This window comes from Mytilus edulis, chromosome 5, assembly GCF_963676685.1.
Source record: "Mytilus edulis chromosome 5, xbMytEdul2.2, whole genome shotgun sequence".
Taxonomy (NCBI): Eukaryota; Metazoa; Mollusca; class Bivalvia; order Mytilida; family Mytilidae; genus Mytilus; species Mytilus edulis.
In genome coordinates, this window is record NC_092348.1 from 2,149,416 (window position 1) to 2,173,856 (window position 24,441).

The following is a 24,441-nucleotide window of genomic DNA, read 5'->3' on the forward strand; positions in this document are numbered from 1 at the left end:
CCTGACTTATGTGACGTAGTTTAAGTCTTTGATGCATGCCGGGAGTGAAAATATTTCATTTAAGTCTTGTTCGTTAACCATATAATAACGCGATTTAAAGCGCATCGACGACTTTTGGTGTAGCTATTAACCAACGGAAAATAAGTGATAGTCATGCAACTTTTAAAATTAGATCGTGTGGATTTTTTAAAACGAATTTTAATAATAAAAGTAAATCATACAATAGCACAATTTTATGATTTTTTTTCTACAAATACTTTAAACAAACATATGAAACTGACATGATCGATAGTGTATTAAAAATACATGTTTGTATTCTGACCTTTTTGCTTCATTGCAGCAATCATTTTCACTTGCATGTACGGTGGAAACAATACAATGTGTATTGTTTTGTGACACCTTAAGAATGTGGAATGCGTAGTTTAACTCAAGGTAATAAAAAGATTAGCATTATGTAATTCTAATCTTTTGATCCTCATTCAGTGAAATCTAGGCGTCACGGTTCACTGGCATTTCAGGTGTGAACAACATTTCGTATGAATTGTAAACGGGAGTCAGTCAAAGTTTCAGACACATAAATGTAAAAAAAAATAATTAAAATTAATTAACGGGAATAATAAGATCGCACATTAACTGGAAAGCTGTTGTATATTTTTATATTTCGCATAAGATCACTGTTAATGAATTATGACTTTTGATTACTTTAGTAACGATAAAATACTGAATTATTTTAATTGAAGTATACATTTATAAATAAAAATAGCCTTCTAAACACGAGTTTATGAACTAAAAATTGTACTATTATAATTAGTTATCAAAGGTACCAGGATTATTATTTAGTACGCCAGACGCGCGTTTCGTCTACATAAGACTCATCAGTGACGCTCATATCAAAATATGTATAAAGCCAAACAAGTCCAAAGTTGAAGAGTAATTAGGATCGGCAGCCTTAAATATTTCTAACAGATCATTAACAATTGCAATTATAAAATTTAGTCCATCCAAAGTGATCTTTAATTACCTATTTAGGAATTAATGTGCTCATCAAAATATTTTAAATCTCACAACACATGAATACTTCAGATGTTTGAAAAAAAGATGTTTTAAAAAATTGACAGGAAATTAAAGGATCTTATTGGAATGGAATCGAAAAATTATGAACAGAAAGTGTGAAAAACATCAACAAAATTTATACATAATCGGGAATGTCCTTAAAATACTCTTCGTCTCACACCGTAACTATATATAATACTTTAGCTATTTGACCAACGATGTATAAAAAAATGAACGAATTTAGTGTCATCTTCTCCTATTTTTTAATGTAATTATAAGTTTGTTTCAACTGGCAAGAATACCCCTAAAGCGGACAAGCAGTTTATTCTTTAAATTGCTGTCATTGAATATCAAAAGAGAAAATAAATCCCGAAATTGATTTGAAACTTTGATACTCTATAGTTTTCCTGGAAAATATTCACATCCCTCGGGGATTATTAGTGTACTTCCAGTTGCGTATATATTACATGCATGTCGGAACAATTGTGATGATGACGAATTTCTTCCTTTTTTCGAGAACAATCAAATTGATATATAAATGTCCATAACTTCGATGAGACAAATAAAGTTATATATCGACCTGTATTTAAATCTCTTCTTCTTCTTCTTCTTCTTCTTTTGGTTAACAATAGTCTATCTATCGACATTTGATGATTACTTACTGTTGGCATACGTGGACTAGTCTTTTTACAAAACTTTTACCCCAATTTACGCAAAATGTATGTTTCTTTCTTACGTTCAATGAATACATGTATATATTTTAATTTGCGCTATAGTTCCGTATCTTATTATCCAGGCGTATATACGAATGGTCGACAAGTGCGTACATTTTTTCAAATCAATATTTTTGGTATGTTCCGATTTGACCTTCACCATTGAGAACGGGTATAAGTTACATTTTACCAAATTTATCCTTGGAAAAAATATGTATATAGATTTTTTTTCATCAAATCTGTTTTTTTTTTTTTTTGTATTATTTATATTTTTATAAATAATTTTCCTTACACGAGAAATGTTATTCATAAACAAGCGTATGAGTTTAGTAATGACTATATATTATATCACTTTCGGACACGAGATAGAGATGTATGTTATACACCTAATAGTTCAAAATGGAAAGTTATAAGTTATCGGCCATGTACACTGATCAATACCCTAAGAAGTGAAACGATGCATGAATTTGCAAGCTCGACAGGAAATTGCTTGCATACCTGGACGTGTCACCTCACCCCTTACAATTCCTTTAACCATGCGGGTGATCAGTCGAGCGAAGATCCTAATTTATTTGAATCAAGTTTATTACATAAAAGAATTATGAACTAATTAGATTTTCGAAAACAATTTAAGTTTCACGGAACACTTATTTATGATTTGAAATTTGACTTTTTAACTAATTCCAATATCATCAGTCTAAAAATAACAGATAATGGTTATTCAAAAAAAAATAAGAACATTTTCCGTATCAAGTTAGTAACTAGTCGAATAAAACAACCGTACGATTGACAAGGTATCTACACGCAATTACGACTACATTGGGTTACTGTAGTTTTGGTCCTTAGACATATCGTGGTTCAAATCGGAGAAGGTGACAAAATGGCCGAACGCAGAGAATTGATACTCTAAATTTAAAATCGATGGTGATCTCTTATTTAGCAGAATAAAACTTTAATATCTATGAATTTGAGCATTTTTATAAAGAATGGACATAATATCAATTTTTGATTTTTTGGCGAAGTTTCCCTTTAACTTTGATTCTATGTATAGGTGACCTTCATAGTGAAACTTACAAAGACAGAATAGTGCAAATTGAACGGTTTGTTCAACTTTGATTATATGTATAACGAATCTTTATAGTGAAACCTTCAAAGACAAAATAGTTCACATTGAACGGTTTGTTCAACTTTGATTATATGTATAACGAACCTTTATAGTGAAACCTTCAAAGACAGAATAGTTCACATTGAACTGTTTGTTTAACTTTGATTCTTTGTACAGCTTACCTTTATAGTGAAACTTACAAAAACAGAGTATTGCACCGTTAAGTGCATACTAAGATGTTTTAACAGTGTTGCCATGAAGCCATGCAACCAACCAAAGACATGATTCAGTTGAACATTCATAGGGTGGTCATCGTAATTTAGAAATAGGCTAAATCAGTGACTAATAATAACCTGGAACCTTTGATAACTACTTAAATTTCAGTACTCGTGTAGTTTTGGTGGGGTTCGTGTCGTTTATTCTTTAGTTTTCTATGTTGTGTCATGTGTACTATTGTTTTTCTGTTTGTCTTTTTCATGTTTAGCCATGGCGTTGTCAGTTTGTTTTAGATTCATGAGTTTGACTGTCCCTTTGGTATCTTTCGTCCCTCTTCTATAACTTGTAAGTGCAAACTTTTGGGGTTGTTTTCTTTTTGGTCAAAAAACGATTCCCTTCTCAATAAAATTTCTTATTTTTTTAGCACATATTTCCAGAAAAGTTAACATAAAATTGAGAATGAAAATGGGGAATGTGTCAAAGTGACAACAACCCGACCATAGAACAGACAATAGCAGAAGGTCACCAATAAGTCTTCAATGCAGCGAGAAACTCCCGCACCCGGAGGCGTCCTTCAGTTGGCCCCTAAACAAATTAATATGCTAGTTCAGTGATAAAGGAAACTCAAATTAAAAATCATACAAGACTAACAAAGGCCAGAGGCTCCTGACTTGGAACAGGCGCAAAAATGCGGCGGGATTACACATGTTTTTTTAGATCTCAACCCTCCCCCTATATTTCTAGCCAATGTAGAAAAGTAAACGTATAACAATACGAACAGTAAAATTCAGTTGAAGAGAAGTCCGAGTCCGATGTCTGAATATGAAACAAAAGAAAATAAACAAAATGACAATAATACATAAATAACAACAGACTACTAGCAGTCACTCATATGCCAGCTCAATACCTCAACTAAACTGATTGAAAGCTTATGTCTTAATCATAGGAATATCAGGCACAATACCTCCCGTTAGGGGTTTAGTATTAAACCATTATAATACATATGAAAAGAACATAACCCGTGTCATACCAACAACTGCTTTTTAAATGAATAATTCCGATGCAAAGACCCTATAAATAAATCAATATAAGCCAAAATATGCATTCTTTAATGTCCCTGACAACAGTATCGTAACTATATCCCTTCTTAATAAGTCTGTTTAAAGGTTTTGTTAGCTGCTGAGGTGAATACTGACATTTTTGTGCTTTGTAAGGAATATTTCCATAACAGATTGGCTGTGAAATACCTTAACGTATAAGAAGTTTGAATGTTGAGTTATATTTACGAATGATGTCCTTGTACCGACGATAAAATTTGATAAATGTTTAGATAAGTAACATGATTACTTATGCTTTTAGTTGTCCTGTGTATGACCATCTGCCTAGGTTCTGTGAAGTTGTTATACCAAACGGTCAATGTTGTGGTTTTGTATGTTGTTGGGATTGTTATGGTTTGGGAAACTACCAAACAGCTCGTAAGTACAATTAACACATTGCACATTTCTTTTAAATCTTTTTTTTTTTCTTTATCACTTATGAAAATCTAAACAAAATATAGCTCTTAACCGCTTGGTTGGAATCTTCTCTGATAAACACAACCCAATGGTACAACAGACTTGGTTTAAATCTTCTCTGATAAACACAACCCAATGGTACAACAGATTTGGTTGTCAGGTCTGCAAGTTGGAGATGACCACGTATCTTATATCGTTAAAAGTACAACAACGAAAAACATTTAACAACACTGGATGTAGCTATCTTCCAACACGCCCAACAAGCAAGTTTCATTGTCTAAATTACTCTGTTGTGGTCAACTGGTGTCTATGGTCCATGTGTCCATTATACATAGTGGTTCGGTCTACAATGCAAAGATATTCAGTCCTATAACGGTGAAACTACAAAAGTCAAAAAGTCTAAAAAGACCAGTTTTTGTCTGGATTTGCATGAATTTTTACTCGACATTCTCCAAAAGTATGACTTGTGTTTTAAATTTTCTTGACAAATTCTCATTTATATCAAATTTGTATGAAATTTACTCGACATATTCTTGACATTCTGAATATGATCTTAAAATTTCTCGACATATTCTCGACATTCTTATTCTTTCTCAGTTTGGCTTGACATGATCTGAACATTTTAAATTGTGTCTTAAATTTACTTGACAGTTCTATGTTTTACAAATCATGACCAATATTCATAAAATAACTTTAATCTTTATTACTTTTTACATAATATACTGTTGTTTTAAGTTACACTTCTTACAACAAATATGAAAGTTGGGCATGTAAAATAATTGAAAATTTGGGTATTTAAATAGTTTCACAAATGCAAATATGGCTATAAAATCTAATGTATAGAATAAATTAAATGAGGGTGTGTTCATATATATATAACACAATTTAAATGTGGGTTTTAAAAAAAATTACAAATTTTGATTCCTAAATCTAATTAATTAAATGATTAAAACCAATCATACGGTAGACATATTTAACTCTACATTCAAAATATCCAATGTTATTTTGGTAAATAATTATTGAACAAAAAAGTGGTTTATATAAATAGCAAATTAGAATGATATAAAAATCATTCATTTAACAGAAGAAAAATTTGTGTAATGTCATCTGTTGGAATACATATAAGTATTACACACACTAAAATACATATAAGTATTACACACACTAAAATACACGCAACTGTCAAATATAAATTACTGATTTACCTCAAAGCAGCCATACAACTTATCAGTTGACCTGCCATAATGATTCTAAAGATTAAAAGAATTTTTTTCTACTCCAGGAATAATAATAAAAAAAGTATTCATGGTTGGTCCCATCAATGATTTCTATTTTTTATTCAAATTTGAGTGTTGAATTTTATAATTTTTGATCAATGATTTCATTGGTCTCAAACATACATACATAAAAGAGGGACGAAAGATACCTACATGTAATATAGATCTAAACATTTTTTTTCTTTTCAGGAAGGAGTTATTACAAATTTTTGTTGATAAAAAATTATAAAATTCAACACCCAAATTTGAATAAAAAATGTTTTTGGGTTTAAAAAGTTTGAATCAAGAGGAGAACAAATTCTTTGACCAACACGAAAGCTCCCCCCCCCCCCCCCCTTCCTCCCCTATTTTAAGCTACACAAACCCAAAATATGTAATAAACCGTGCAGAATAAGTCTGTTCACATTTCAGGCGAAATTTATACAGTTGAGATAGTGTCAAGACATATTTAATAGTGTCAAGAATGTGTCAAGACATATTCAGACATTATCTAGAATGTCAAGAATATGTCAAGACATGTTCAGACATTATTAAGAATGTCAAGAATATGTCAAGACAGATCGAGACAAATTTAAGACAGTCAAGAATTGGTCGAGACTAATCCAGACTCTTATAAGATGATACAGGAAGTGTCGAGAAATTTTAAGACAATGTTAATACTGTCAAGACACTTTTCAAGAACCTTTTTAGACAAACTAATACTATGTCAAGAATTTTTAACAATTATGCAGACAAATTAAGAATGTCAAGTAAAAATTCATGCAAATTCAGACAAAAACTGGTCTTTTCAGACTTTTTGACTTTTGTAGTGTGACTATCATGAAGCACCACCAAACAATTAACTGAGCACCGCGGGCTGCATTTATCTTTTATAGCTTGAACAGATTCAGAGTCTATATCACTCTAGTGTGGTCTTAATAATGTACTTCTTAGCAATGTACGTTCCTCGTACAAAAATGAAATACAATAAAACATAATTCAAAATACCAAATACAATAACCAACAAATAAAAAACAAGGTATCATTCTAGCAATGAAACGGAAACATACGCGCTAAATGGTTGTATTCACATCTATAAACCAATTTCTATCAACAACAACAACAAAAGAAATACAATTAAAAGTATTTGCAACTTTTAAAAAGCGAATACGGAAAAAAATAAGCTGCGACTTAGTAACAGGGTATCAGCCAATTACATTAATGTGTACATATGATCAAAAATTGTAAGTCAACGTTTTCCAGAGATTACACCAAAGAAAACAAATACTAAAGAGAAAGAATTCAAAAGTTGCAATTAAAGGACCAAATAAGTAACAAGGTATCAGTCTAGGACAAAAGCATGTACGTACGCGCTTGTAGGTCTACTTCAGGTTTGCAAACCAATATATAACAGCAACAACAACAACATCAAGAGAGAACAGAATTTAAAAAAAAAAAGGAACGGACAAGAGGCGAACTAGTCACCCACCGGGTATCTTGTGATCGTAGAAACCAGTACATGCGCTTAAAGACCTAATTTACTCTACATACCAATAGCTACATTGTTACATCAACAAAAGTCTTGACAAGGTGCAACATTTAAGATGGTATGGTAGTCTCAAATTAAAATGATATAATTTATTCATACTTCGCCAAAACGTATTTTCTATCGATATATGTTCAAAAATATAATTAAAATGTAAGGTCACCGTGCATTTTCTCAAGCTACAGGTTGTGACAAAATAGCACATTTTGTATAGATAATACAGGAAAAACAACCAATTTTGTGATTAGCAACTAAAGTAAATGATTGAATTGTAAATTAAATTAGGAAGATATAGCATCTAGACAATGCTTTGAGAATATCAAAAGAAAAGATAGGGGAACCGTCCGTTTTATTCGGCTTAAATACAAAATTGGAAAAGTTTCTTGTATATTCCTTTAGAAAATGCACTGTATTAGAGTTACCTCCCCTTTAAATGCCAATTTAAAAACATTTAAAAAAAGCAAAAAATAATCAATACTTGTAAAAATAATAGTTGTATTCTTATAAATTGTTTTTTTAAAATGAAAATTCACATTAAATTTCTGCATTCCTGCGTCAAATTTTGCTTACTTGATAGAAAATCTCGACCAAAGGTTTTATGTTTTTTTTCAATCCAAGATGGCGAGCGACATTAAATGGATCAACGACATTCTGTTTTCGATGACATAAATCGATCTAACGCTGTCCAGAAATCAAACCGCGTAAATACCCGCGTCAGCATACACTCTAAAACCCATTATAATTTGGGGAGTGTTATGCGGACTGACGCCCGAGGGCTGTATTCTATAGCTAGGTATTGGATAATGGACCTTTATTTCACATTTTCACGACTTCGGTCCTGGTAACGCTTTTTGTCATCGTTACTTTGACGTCCGATACTCATCAACAAGTACTCAATAATTGTGGTTACCGGGATACCAAGCTGACCAAATTGGCCCTGAAAGCAGCCGCTTTGAAGATAAAACATCTAAATAGTTAACAAACCAAACCACAAAAACTCACAAAACCAAGATGGTGGCCTGCCAAAATGGCGTCGTCCAACTGTTTTTGACCGACTGCACACAATATTTAAACGCTCACTAAAAGCTTTCGGGCACTGAGCCGACCATGCGAGGGCTAGTCAGTCAAGGTCGTTAAACTCTTCCATTATCATCAAGTAGCGAAGTGGTTACAGGATATCTTTTTTTTAACAACATTATATATTTATTCATCAAATATGCCTGTTACATTGTTACACCAAGAAACCAAGCTTTTTTTTATGGATCCTGTAATATTCCATTGATAGCCCAGGTTAGCAATCAGCTGCTGGTATATATGTATATATTATAATAATATGTATAAAAATCTTGAAATACAATTTTACAACATTTTAATACATTATGTTTTATTCTATAAATCGTCTAAACTTCTTTTTAGTGACTTTAATAATGGATTAAGTTTCATTGTTCTGTTTTCGTTGTATCTTTTAGTGTATTCTCGAACAAAAATTTGATAAACATTTACCTTTGTCAATTTCTGATTAGATACATAAAATGATTTGTATATGGAAAAACCTAAGATTGTTAGGAAATAATTCAGACCAAAACAATTTTTGTCAAAAATTTTATATCCAAAGACTAATTGCTTAAATGATACTCTAAAATTTAAATTTGATTTTATCATCAACTCAAAAATACTTTTCCGAAAAATTTCTAAAAATCGACAAGAAATAAAAAAGTGGTTATAATCTTCTTCTTCGTTATATACATTACATAGTGTGTCATTCTTCTGTTTCCATTTAAACAATAATTGTTTTGTTGGTAATATGAATTGTAAAAGTTTCCATCTTTATATTTTTAACCTATTTTCTTCTAAGTAATGAAACATGAACAAATATACTTGGTTAATACTATGGTTCTCATTAATTTGTAAAATACGCATCCATTTGCTAACACCAATGGATGGTTCAGTTTTATCTTTACAAATTGACTTCTATAATATATTTGTTGAAAAATTTGAAGCCTCAATGTAATTACCTTTCCAGATTAGTTTCTGTCTAGGAATATTAACAACACTTTTTATAGAACTTTCAGACTGTAACATCTGAAGCCAGTCTTTTGGAATGGCTTTTTTTTTAAATATTTATTTCTGCAATCCAATTAATCTTGTATTCTAATTTATCAAGAATAAAATGTTGAGTTATATTACCAGTGTCGTCTTTAATATCATTGACAAATATCAAGTTACTCTTAATCCAATTTTCAAAATTAATAGTTTTATTTTTAAAATTAATTTGTTTGTTCCCCCAAATTACCTGTTTCCTTACTTCTGTTAAGTTGGTAGGTTTTTTTTTGTTTGTCCACCGCCTGATATTACCCAACATTTAAATACTTCTCTATAAAGTTCAGGGATATGTTTGATATATTCCAGAATTGTCTTCTTTTTAAAATTCATCTTAAAAATTAACCAAATTAATACCAAGTAACAGGATATCAGTCGATCGCGGATACGGGTACATTTCCGCTTATATACCTATATCTTGTCTTTACATCCATACAATAACAACAACGAAAAAGAAAAGAAATAAAAAACAAATTTAAAAGGTACAACGTTTAAACAACGAAAATGGGAAGAACAAGTAGCGAATAGGTTACCGCGTATCAGCCGATCGCGGATACTGGTACATGTGCGGTAATAGGCAAATTTTACGTGTACACACCCAGAGCTAACAACAAGTGAATAAAAAATAAATAAACTGGTTCTTACACGCTTATAGGGTAATTTGACCTATGCGATCCCCGAGACAATGAAATAAAAGAAAATATTAAAAAGAAACAACATATGAAAAGAAAATAAGGAATAAATTAGTATTAGTCGAACTCTGAAACGGATACTTATTCTTATGCTATTTTTTATACATAAAAAAACCCGAGGTTTACACAAGAGACCGCTTCTAAAATAAAGAGACTAAAGCATTTAAAAGGGTGAAACGTATACAAAATTAATAATAAACAGGGTAGTAGAGATTTCCCGATTTGCTACGGTACCAACCGTAGTAAAAACTGGGAGCCGTCATTGAAGTTTTAAAATTAGTTCATATATGCCCTTTATGTCGCTGTATGTTTCACGCATCATTATAAAACGTATTTAGATGATTTTAATCTACAACTTGATATAATATTCATAAAGATATGTTACCTATGCATATCAAACAATATTGCGTGTACACAATTATGCTTTCAACCAACCGTTGCAACGAACGGTTGTAAATTTAGATTTATTTCCCCTGAAATTGCATCAGCAAAGAGAAGCAAAACAAAAAGTACATTCATACTTTATATAATGTTTGCCTGTTATCCTGATATAATAGTTTAAAATAAAATAAAATAGCATTTTTTAAGGGTAGGCTTTTGACGCTAATAATAAAAAAGAGCTACTTTGAAATACAAAATTTACCTTATTGAAAATATATAATGTTAACAATAAATTGAAAAAAAAACTTTTTGGTACCACGTTTGACGCCCACTAATTACAAAGGCGTTTTCAAATCTTTCAGTATAATATAAGAACAAAAACACGACATAGGAAATCTGTAGCAAGATATATAAATGAGATACGAGATTTAAGAATCAAATCTACAACCCACGAAGGGCATCATTCCACAACAATATGCACAACATCATTGGAAAAAATAAAAACAAGAACCTAAAATATTTCTATTATGTTATGGGACAGGATCAGAGCCTCGTGTGTCTCATATAACTATTACATCATAGCTCATAATAATCCAATATCATTTATATATGGTGTTTCCTTTTGGATCTCACTGAAAAATATCATTTCCTATACACATAACAGTTTGTAAATGCTCATTTGTGAACAGATAGACATATGTTTTATCATTGTTTAGTACTTGACAATTGGTACAAAACTGTTTTCTATATTCAATAATAGTTTTCTCTATTCGTTATATAAAGAACAGCTTACAGTAAAATGGGTCTCATCTTCAATAGATTTTAATCTATGCGATAAGTATGATAGCATATGAAATTGGAGATCAACTCACTTGTTTGTAATAAATAATCAAAAGGCCTTCTTTGCATTCTATGGTAGAGGTTCGTATTGTAGGTTTATTTTAGTTGTTCGAATTCATTATCTATAATCCAAGTCATATTTTTTGTTCTGAAATTAGTCACAAATCGTCATTCACACGTATGAGAAATTTTGCCAACGTTAAAGGTACGAATAAGGATCAAATATAGGTGCATTAATCAGTCCCAAGACAGAAGCCTTTGTTATTCTTTTTTTTTTTTAGTTCATTTATATGTTTTGAAGTATATATCGTAAGACGTCTATTTTCATTTAACTAGTACACATATTTCTTTTTTCGGGGGCCAGCTGATGTCCACCTCCGAATGCAGGATTGTCTCACTGCATCGAAGACCATCTGGTGACCTTCGGATGCTATCTGCTCTTTGTTGGGGTTGTTGTCTCTTTGACATATTCCCAATTTCCATTTTAGTTTTTTCCTAATAAAATATTCATTGGACACAAATGTCAGTTCAATTATATTTTAGTAAGTCGTTAGTATAATCATATGAAAATTATTCTAGTCAATTACATTCATTGATTCAAGGAATGATTTTTTTTCATTGGCAACCGAATAGTGAATTAATTATTTTTTTTTTTTCAATTTTACATTTTTAGAAAATAAATAAGACTGAAAATTCTAATTTATCACTCAATTTGAAATTTCAGATCTCTTATTCTATCATAAAAAAAACCTTCTGCTGCAATGATCGAAATAAATTAATTGAATAATAAAACTAATTTCAAAATCATGCAAGAACTAATTATAACATGAAAACTATGCAAATTTTACACTTTAACAAATTTCCAACACCAGTATCATGTGTTTTAGAAAGTAGTCTATAGTTATTATGTTATTTATTCCAAAGTCTCACTCTGTAAGTAACCAATCTTTAAGAGAAAAGCAAATCTATATTTAAAATCTTTTAGCCTTGGGTCCTGGCTAATCTTGTCAGTATAGCCAGGCTTGTATCAATGTAGTGCCTGTCAATGATTGGTTAATACTAATTGTGTCCTCAATGTTTGTTTTACATCTGTATCCAATCAATTCTTGTTTAACATCAATTAGTAAAAATTAGACTGTAATCATTATTTCTTTATGAATTGATGTGTAGTGTTATCATATCTAATTAGTAGTATGATGATAATTAGTCAGCAGAAAAGGGTTAATTCTTATCAGCAATCGCCTAGTGAAAAAGTTAAAAGTTTAAGATTTCACATGTCCAAGGTGTCAATTGGATTTTAATTGTGCTGGTTTACTTCAAACATCAAAATGTATTGAAATATTTATTCAGCCTCACTTTAGATTCAGAGTCAACTAGCACTGAATCGATCACATGGTATTTATTCCCCACCTGGCCCTTACGACGCACAGCTAGATTGAGCAGGATCCCAGGCTAAGAATCTATAAGTCCGTGTTAACCCAGTTCGTTAAAAGAAAGGTCTGTTTGATTCATGCACTTGTGCATAACTAAATCATCCCATAAAGAATCATATACAAAGAGTTCTTGAAACGTTGTAATCGTTATCAAATAAATCGTTAATCTAGTTTTTTTGTGATACGCATTTCACTTCTTTTGATTTTATCATGATGAATAAAATAATTGCATGCTCTAAATGATACCTCTAAAACAGCACTAACAGACGGTTCTTTTACGAACCAACCGTACCTGATACGTAGCAAATCGGGAAACCTCTAGTAGTCTAGCGCAGAAATAGGTACAAACGCTCTAATAGGTAAATATGTTATGCCTACTAATCATTAGCTACCATCAAAGAAAAAGAAATGATTAAAAAGGTGCAACGTATAACAGACTTATAACAAACGAAAAAGGAACAAATACGTAATAGCGTTACACTCGAAAAAAGAAACAGATAAATGCGCGCTAATTAGGTAACCTCACCTAACGAACCGATAAAGCTAACACCGGTACAAGAAAATAAAAGTTACATTTGTTTTTCCAAAATGTTCAACGTTAAACAAACGTATAACAAAAAAATAAAGAACGAATAAGAAACAGGGTATCAGTCGAACGCTTCAACGGGTATATACGCACTTATTATGTTATTTTACCTCTTAAAGCATGAAGCTTACACCAGATAAGAAAATAGTTAATACAAGAAACAAAGTTGATACGCAAAACAAACGACTAAGCAAGATAACTTCGGTCGAGCATAAGCGTTCATATTGTTTTTCCCCATCCACAATCAAACAGCGAACACCATAGACAAGAAAATAAAAAAAACGAAAGCAATAAAAAGATGCAACGTTTAAAAATTAAATAATGAACGAATGGGTAACATGGTCCAAACCAAGTGCAGAAACAGGTTCATACGCACTAATTAACTACTTCCAGTATATGATCCCAGAGTTAACACCAGAGACAGTAAAATAAAAGAAAAAACAGCATTCAAAGATGCAACGTATAAAAAATGAACGATGATGATGGGAAGCAGTAACAGGGTATCAGTCGACCGCTATAATGGGAATCAGTAACAGGGTATCAGTCGACCGCTATAATGGGTACACCCTCGTTTACAAGGTCATGTCACCAATTAGTAACAGGGTATCAGTCGACCGCTATAATGGGAACACACTCGCTTACAAGGTCATGTCACCAATAAGTTACAGGGTATCCGTCGACCGCTATAATGGGAATAAGTAACAGGGTATCAGTCGACCGCTATAATGGGTACACACTCGCTTACAAGGTCATGTCACCATGACGAACCAATAAATATCTTGATATCAAAGGTACCATGATTATAATTTCATACGCCAAACCCGCGTTTCGTCCACCTAAGACTCATTAGTGACGCTCAGATCAAATAAGTTATAAAGCCAAGCAAGTACAAAGTTAAAGGGCATTGAGAACCCAAAATTCCAAAAATTTGTGCCAAATACAACTACGGTAAGCTTTTCATTGGATGAGAAAATCCTTAGTTTTTCGAAAAAGGAGTAGGGGCTATAAGGGCCATTTTTGGCCCCAACCCCAAATTTCATTTAATTTGTCATGTTGTAAGTCTATACCATAGACCTTCTGAAAATAATTGAATTTTAGGTATAGTTTGTGTATTCTGTTGCCTAGCAACCAATATAATGGCGGAGTTAAACTCATCAAATATGATTATTATACAGCTTTAATATATCTATATTTGAAATTAAACCTGTTTTAAGCATGTAGTGAGCTCTACACTTGTACACTATTTAAATATTACATAATTAAATGCACATTGTTGCAAAATTCACTGTTGTTTCTCCCTAGCAACACATCTGTGCCCATGGCAACTGCAATTTGTTTTCTATTTCACAAGATTTAATTTCAAATATATTGCAACAGACAGGCAATTTAAGATGCAAATTGTAAAAAGTAACAAACTCCAAAGTAAATGTTAAGGGGAAAAGCAATATTGAAACATCAACAAACAAAACAAAACACCGGGTATTGCTGATATATACAAATTGTGCATCTAGTGCCCTTATTAGCGACAAGAAGAATAATATAAAGACAAGAACACATATTTAGCGCTAAGAAATCTTAATATCAATTTTCTAAAATAAATAGATACAGACACATGCATTAAAGGGTGTTTTTAAATGTCCGTGTATTTCCATTACAGTAGTTATGTTTCAGGTAGGGGTTGGGGTTGAAAAGGGGGGCACTTTTATTTATAAGGTGATATGACGTGCCTTTGGAATAGTTCACCTTTTTAAGCTTGAAATAAGTAAAAAGTTAAGAAAACTATCAGATATATATATGATAAGGACACTAAAGTTCCCATAACTTCTTTGACTGTCAACTTGTTTGGTGTTCCCGCTGTGTCTTTATCAACTAATATTTTTTTTCTTTTGACACTGAAGTATTCCTCTTTTACATAAAACCACATGAAACCAAATTGATATGGGAAAAGGATTTTTTTTTTCCTACGCAATATATTAAAGGGTATATATTTTGAAAATGTAAAACAGGGTGAAGTAACAAAACAGCAGCACCCCTATCAATTAAGTATTGAAGTAAACCCCAACCCCACCCCTCTAGACGTATGTAGAGGATCGTTAGGGTTGACTTTTCGAAATTCATCTTATTTTTATTATTATCTATTTAAGACGTCCAGATGTATAACCATATCATTCTATAGCATTAAAATACTGGTACATGATACTATCTCAAATAAATCTGTATTCTTAAAAAGTTTCTATATTCCTTATATATATTATTTGTTTTATTGTAATTCTTGTCAAGTTTACTAGTTTATCTTTTGCCTTCACTAATCTTAGTGTCGTATGACTTGGTCTGTGATTAATATCATGACAATATTTATTTCATATACATCAAAATAGTTGAAAACAAGAATGTGTCTTTAGTACATGGATGCCCAAATCACAAGACTAACAACATGAACAAAGGCCAGATAATCCTGAATTGGGACAGACGGAAAAATCGGAAGCTTACACATGTTATTTTAAGATCTTAAACCCCCTCTCCCTTTACCTCTTGCCAAAGAAGAAAAAAATCAAACACACAGCAATACACACAGTAAAACTTAGTTCAAAAGAAGTCTGAGTCTGATGTCAGAATAAACAACCTTGACCGAAAACTTAAACCTGAAGTGGGACACAAGGACGATCGGATGAACAGACAAATGGACCACAGACCAGAAAACATAATGCCCACAAATGGGGCGCAACAACAAAACTGGGTCCATTTTAAAATTTCACTTTATTTTTACATATGATTATAAAACTATTCAAAACATAACCTTTAAAAAGGTAACAGACATGTCAGTTGCTTTCAGACTTCAGGCACTTTTTTTCTATTAATGGGAAGGTCAAATAACATATATATATTATGCATGTATGTACGGATATATGGATAGTCTACCATATGCCGTTTCTGTTCTCTTACCATCAAATTTTCTAGAACTTTATGCGCATTACCAACAAAGACACATGCAATTGGAATATAGGTAGTTTCATTTTCAAAATAAATTTTGTGTTTCTTGCCAATTATGTGAATTTAAGCAAAATAATCTTTTTAATTTGCCCCCCCCCCCCCCCCCCCCCCAATCTTTTCCTAATATAAATCATGGATCCGACCCTAATACCAGAGAGTGAAGATTGCCCCATTCAAACTCTAGATTTTGAATTGATAATAAGCAGAAACATAAGAAATGTACAGATGTTGTTATATATTGGTCTATCTCAAATTTCACAATTAAAAAAAAAAATGTTCTCAAAGTTGTTATTGACTCCCTTACACGTGTAGTTTATTGCTTTCGGATTTTTTAAAGACATTTACCGAGATATACTTATGGAAATAATATTAGGAATACATGTTACATTTATAACCAAAAAAATAAAGTTCCTATAGGCATAAGAATGTATAAACTAAACTTTGTCAGATGAATATCTCCAATTTGAACGGCATATTTCAGCTTTTTATTGCTCCGATTGGCTATGAAAAATATATTATAAACTATCGCACCAACCTTGCACCAAAAAAATATTTTATCCGAAGTTTGATATACACGAACTTGTCAAAATGTTAAAATTTCTAATTGGTGCAAGCATGGTGCGGTGGTCAAAATTTGGAAAAACCATCCAAATTTCTGTATTTTTGCTTATTTGCTCAATTATGACGTCATTTGCACCTACCATTGTGACGTCATTGTACTTTTTGTTGTTAGATAAAAACATTTATTTTAAATCATTGACTCATATTCTAATAATTTATGGAGAAAAAACTGCTCTGTTCGAATTTTTATTATCTTGTAAATCTGGGCCATTTTAGGCCATTATAGCCCCTACTCCTTTCAACCATTTGCTTTCAAAGCCATAATTCTTGTCAACACGGATTGCTGATTACTGGGCTGATGTTACCCTCGGGGACGAAACGTCTACCAGCAGTGGTATCGACCCAGTGGTGTAAATAGTTTTCAGAGTACAAGTATAATAATATAATATGCAAGACGCACTTTAACACCAGAGAATAAAAAGGGAACGAAAATAAATTCATTGAAAGAGTAATAAATTTAAAGCAAATTCGTAACAGGGTATCAGTCGACCGTTATAATGGTAAAATTCTCGCTTAAAGGATAACGTCACAATGACGAACCTATAGATAACACCAGAGAATAAAAAATCAAACCAACTTAAAATCATTAAATGGGAGCAATAAATTAAAGGCGAATACGTAACAGGGTATCAGTCGACTGCTATAATGGATACGTACTCGCTTAAAGGATAACGTCACCATGAAGAGCCAATAAATAACACCTGCGAATAAAGAAGGAAACGAGCATAAAATTATGTAAAAGGAGCAATAAAATAAAAGCGAATACGTAACCGGGTATAAGTCGACCGCTATAATGGGTTCATACTCGCTTGAAGGATAACGTCACCATGACAAGCCTATAAATAACACCAGAGAATAAAAGGAAACGAACATCAAATCTGTTAAAAAGAGCAATAAATTTAAAGCGAATCCATAACAGAGAACAAATCGATCACTTTATCGAATACATTCGCCCTGACAGGGTATTATCACCTGCTCTAAACAGTATCTTACATTAGAATAAAAAAGATATTAAAACCTGTATAATGGATAAGTATATTATAAAACGAAAAAGGAATGAATAAGAAATAAATAACCAATAAATAGTAGATAAGAAAAGGAAACGAATATGACATAAAGAAAAAGAAAGTACCCAACTCCACAACCTTAACGTGGCTATGTCATAAAATGAAAGGGAAAAGGTTATATTCTACTGCTACAGGTTTATAACATTATAAACATGTTTTTTCCCTTCTGTTTAGCTAGCAATACCTGTTATTACAAAGGACAATATTATGGACAGGATGACACATGGATTGATGATTGTAAATACAAATGTGAATGTCTTCAAGCAAATCTAGGATTCTATAGATGTAAAGAATTGTAAGTCATATAATATATATTATACTCAGATGTTTGAATGTAATTGGGGAGTGTAACTGGGAGGAGTCATATCAACCTGTTTTACAGTACAATAATGGATATAGAATCGAATGAGAGAAATTGTGTGTTCTTTATCCCTGTTACAATACTTGTTAAGAGTTATAGAATAAATAACCGAAGAATTAAAATTGAGAAATAGATTCAACGAGTGACCGAACAACACTTAATTCACGAATGCGCGTAGCGCATTTGTTAATTATCATAGTTTGTCGGTCACGAGTTGAATACACTTGAACTATTTGATTCGTTATTCTTTTGTTTCTATTGCTAATTGAATTTGTATTGGACTTTAAGAAGAAAATGCAAGGAACTTTAACTTTTTCTACGCATTCACACGTGTTGATGCGAGTTCATTGAAGCAAGAGGAGTGAAATAACTGAAGGTATTGGTTTTTATTCCACTTGAAAACTACGGTACTTTATTGCAATCAATGTAATAATTAAGAATATATTTTATAAGGGTACAATAAATGGAAAATTGGTCCTCATCAGAGAAGACTGACACTTGCATGTCTATAGCCTTTTTTAACAAATACGTCACTATTTTATACTATTTGAATGTGATGAATGTTGGTGACGTAGAGATAAAGCACATATATACCTACAGAAAATGACATATTTCAAAAGAATGTGTACGTTTCTGCCCCTAGCTAACTGTCAGTGAGGAATTATGTGTATTACTTGTTACCCCTCGGCCCATCTCTCGTCGCTTTGTTGTTGTAAGAAGAGTGTCATCATATTTTTAGCTGTATCCTATCTAAATTTGGATGGCAGATTTCTGTCATTGTGTTGTTATATCTTATACATTTTAAAAAAATAGGTTCACAAAGGGTTAAATCGGCACTAAAAATTTGATATTCATTTACTCAGACCTTTTTATGCATTATTGGTGTTGTAATGTCATCGTTGGTTATGACTCTTAACAGTTGTATGCTTAATTAACTTTAGTCCCGACCCATGATTCAGAAAAAAAATGTCTACATAAATTGAATAATATCATTATTGACTTAAGGTTACAGAACATTTTGGATCCTAAGTTTCGACTAAAGGTGTCTTCGATCGTTTAGGTAAAGTCAAATACACAAAATCATTGTATTTGGACAATACATCCAAACGTTGGCCTGAATCCAAGAACTTTATGAAGAGATTTATGTTAACAAAGAAGTCCGGCTTTAAGAATATATCCATTTAGGAACAATTTTTTTATTTTATGATAAAGTTGAATTTCGAGGCCCTATTTGCCCTTTCGTGAACCTTGTACTTTGTTAGCAATATGATTATATCAAAAATAGAAACATATTAAATGAAGAACCTGTAGAAGAACTTAACCAGAAAAAAATTAAAACCACTATTAGATCATTCACTGTCATGTATGCATGATATTTTCAACCTTTTTCAGCTCTTGATTATTGAAGCTGACAATATGCTTCCTTAATGTTATTATTTTTGAGAGTTTTGATTTGATTATGAGATAGATAACTTAACGTATTTGACTGTGGTGTGAGACATTTCATCCAATTGAGATACAATGCTTCTGTGTGGTTTTTTTATTCAGTATTTTACACATAACAACCATACAGTTTTATATCAGTGACTAGTTCATAAATATTGAAGTTTTCTCACTATCAGTTTTTGTATGTACATTTGATGTGCAGTAAAACTAAGAGTCTGCATTTATGATGTTTAGAAAAATAAATGTGGTGTGATTGTCAATTGGACAACTATTGATTTATATATAGCATTTATGGGCAACCATTCGGCCTTCAACGATGAGAAAAAAACCTAGCCGTATAGTCGGCTATAAAAGGCCCGACATAAACAAAAATAAAACAAAACGATTGAAAAAAAACTAACGGTCTAATTTATATCAAAATTATTTAGGAACACAAATATGACAAACATTACTATAACATAGCTTCCTACTTCTATTTGAACCAACGACATCTTTTAAACCACATGATCCCCGTTTGGGGAAAAAGTTAAATCACAAAAAATGCTGAACTCCGAAGAAAATTCAAAACGGAAAGTCCCAAATCATATAGCAAAATCAAAATCTCAAACATATCAAACGAATGGATCACAACAGTCATAGTCCTAACTTAAGCTTGGTACAGGTTTTTTTTATGTAGAAAATAGTGAAATTCTCCTGGTTTTGTATCTAGCTATACCTATGACTTTTATGCAGTTGCCTCAAATTCCATTATATTGACAACGACGCGCGGACAAAACAAACAGACATGATAGCTAAAAATGTCAAAAATAGTGGTACATCAGTCATCATTCAGTTATAATCTTAATCAATATAAAAACTAACAAATATGTAACAAAGAAGCACAACAATGCATAAATCAAATTTAACAACCTCATTTATTACAAAGTTTTAATACGATTTTATAATCTATGTTAAATCCACTCATAAAGGATTGAACGATTTTAAGAAGTGGACCCGAATCCTTTCCCTTACAGGCACATTGTTAGGTTAACATTAAATTTGACGTAGAATCACGCGATTGGCGTACATCAGTTGACAATCATACAAAAGTCACACAGGTAGAAATAAATTATTTTGTCGTTCATGGCATCAACAGAATATAGTCAATAGTTATTTCAAGCATATCTTTTTGCAGAATCTCAGCTAAAAGTTTTCCTTGTCCTCCTTATGAGAAGCACATTCATAATGAGGTTGGCTAATGATGTTTGTATTGTATTAGTATATTATGATATAGTATATTACAAACGTATCGTATTTTGATCCAATGTTTAACTTTATTTTGTAATCTGCGTATGAATCATGTCTCAAGTAATTTGGCCTTTTCACATATCATCAGCAGAGTTACAGCCTGCGATCATGATTTTTGTTTATTGCAAAAAATAGTAGCAATTCAAAATAGACAATTTACGACAGAATTTGGCAGCAGAAATTTACAAATTCGACTTTATCGATCTTGTTTTCTTTTTTTCCGGATTACTCGGACTCTACCTCACAATTTTTGGAATTCACCATGTCAGAAAATAACTAATCACCTGAGTTCATTTTCTACCTGTAGGCAAATTTCGAGAGGCAATAATTTTCTAATTGAAAAAGGAGCTGATGGTATTATTTTATAAAATAATGTAGTTAAATGGCGTCACCTATTATAACTGATTCGTTTATAACTTTGAAATGACGTGCATGAGGCATATGTTTACGTCTCCTCGATTGGTTGGAACTGAAAACTGTTGTTATGTCGATAACCACTCAAAGGCAAGACACAAACACCGACTTCATCTTTCCTTTTATTTGGTAGAAATATTGGATTTACCACAAGACAACCTTTGGATCGAAACACATGTTTCAAGCATAGTTTTACGTCTTTATTGTTTCTATTCTCCCGAAAAGAAAGCTGTTGCTAAGAAGAATTGAAAGTAATTACAAGAAAAATCTCTGACTTTATCAATCAACTAGATATGAATACACGTATCGGAAAAAAAAAAAGATGAATATCGAGTTCCAAGCGGTAAAACAAAATTTGATTTCATGATCTATATTTCAAAATAATAGTATATTTTGAAATATAAATGTCAAGCGTTTATTCATGACAACGTAGATTTAGATTAGGAAATGTAGAATTTTCAAAGACAACAATTTTTTTAATATTTTTTTTGTCAGAACGAAAATTAACCATGTTAACCATTGCAAATCCTGATCATTAGGCAATTTCTTTTTCCTAAGCAATACGTATCTAAATCAAATAATATAAATGTTTAATATATTTTTTTTATTCAAATAATTTGTTGATTACTGATATGAGCAACGCTGTGCATTGTAATTGCATATTTCAGGATTGATATTTGTGCGTCAATCGCACTTTGCATTTGAAATAGAATGTTGGATATAAGAAATACAGAAAAGGTACTGATTGTCAACGACACCAACTCTTTTGTCTATTTCTTTTTTACATATAAATTTAGTTAGTATTGTTCATTTCTTCTTTTGTGTTTAATACTAAAGTTTTGACACAGCAATGCTTAGGGGTGTATAACATAATATGTACTAGAACAAATTAAGATAACCTAGTCGGGTGACGTTACAAGAATAAGTTGGAGATTAGTCATTCAGAAGTTGTTTTTTTTTTATTTTTCAAAGACATAATTTTTACAAAGCATTGACAAAGAATATGTTATACTTAAAATATGAAAGATAATTGAGTTTATTAAAGAGAACAAAAGACTTGTCTTTAATCAACCCTCTGATTAATAACAAGTTGTTTATTTTGCAGGTGCTATAAATGGCAATTGCCTTCACAGTGTACACTGAAAGAACCTGCTCCAGGGAAGTGTTGTAAAACACCCAGTTGTCCTCCATGGATCACTATACAATATCCTTCAGGATATAAGGAAGAATAATTACTGAACGAAAGCTTTAGAAACCATTTTTTCTACAAATAAAGCGTTAAGACATATTAAATTCAACTGTGGTTACACAAACAGAACCCGAACCTTAGATATACGAAATAATTAAACAAAGTGTAGAAAATCACAGAGACTGAGACAAATACAGCATTGGCTAGCTAGTCACAAATCATGAACAAATCAAATTTGAACAACCTGGATTCTAAGTAAGGAGGAAAAGAGTGGAAAACAATGATAAAAATGAAACGCTCATCGTTGACAGTTCTATTTGTGCAAAGCCTTATAACCCGTGCTCAACTAAAACACATTGATAAAGACTATTCGTAGAGCAAACACATCAATGTACACTCCCAAATTATTATTTTGGGAAAACATAAATCCTTAATTGACAATACAAATAAATCAATGGGGTCATGCATGTTAAAATAAAATAGTTGTATTTCTTTTCAAAAATAACTTTGATGTAACAACAAATCACTCGACCTACAACAGTTGCCCGAGTATCCCTTTGAAATAGTCACCGAATAACCACGGTGATCATTCAATGAAATCATATTTAGAAGTATTTACTTGTAGTTAGTTTTACAACTCATTGTATTCTCCCTTTTTTCAATACCGGATATTTATGTTCAAAATTATATAACACAATTACAAATTGTCTAAAAACGTATTTTACAAAAATTTTCCATCTACATTTATTCAATGTCAAAATACTTCATCGATTTCGAAAATAACACGATCACTACAAACGAAATGTAAATATCACACACCGTTGATGTTTAACTGCGAGGAAGTGTTCTATTTTTTAGTTTCTTATATTCTTTGTCGTTGATACGCAAAGGTTTGTATTGAAATGCTATACTGATACACAAATCAGAATGTTCAAACCAAAAAACCTCCAAATCAATGTCGACACCTGAAAAAAAAATAACCGTCTATTTATTAGTTACGAAACGATATGCTTATTATTAATAAAAAGCCAACCTGCTCCTGCGTCTTATCAATAAATGACATTTTTTATCAACTTACACAAGGTTATGTGACGTACAGAGTTACCAGACAACACAACTGTAAAAACAAATAAAAGACAGGGTAAAGAAAAAATATGAATTTTATCCATCAATTACTCTATTCTGATTTAAACAAATATTATGTATATACTTGCTCTGGGTGAAAAGTAGAACTACAAAAATATTGACCGCCGAGGAAAATTAAAAAAGGGAAGGCCCTAATCAAATAACAATATCAAAAGTTGAAACACATCAAACGAATGGTTAACAACTGTCGTATTCCTGACTTGGTACAGGCATTTTCTTATGTAAAAAAGGTTAATTAAACCTATTTTTATAGCTATCTAATCCTTACACTTGTATGGTAGTCGCATCAAATTACTTTATATATCTCATATGGTTCTACTCAAGAGCACAAGCGTTTACCACCAGTTTTCTTAATAAGAAGATCGTGATCCTTGTGCTTTGGTGTTTTATTGTGTCCCACGGGTTTCCGCTTACGGTCGCCATTTTCGCAATTTCCGAGAAAAAAAAATGCCGATTAAAATTCTTCATTTGCGAAAGAATTTGG

General features: G+C 31.7%; 1 long non-coding RNA gene across 1 annotated transcript; it reads left to right on the forward strand.

Annotated features, from left to right (window-relative positions):
* The first annotated feature begins 324 nt into the window (after positions 1-324).
* LOC139522758 (uncharacterized) lies at positions 325-18,311 on the forward strand. The gene is made up of 3 exons (XR_011664488.1): positions 325-432; positions 4,447-4,562; positions 18,289-18,311. It is a non-coding gene; the product is annotated as an uncharacterized lncRNA (long non-coding RNA).
* Positions 18,312-24,441: the final 6,130 nt, after the last annotated feature.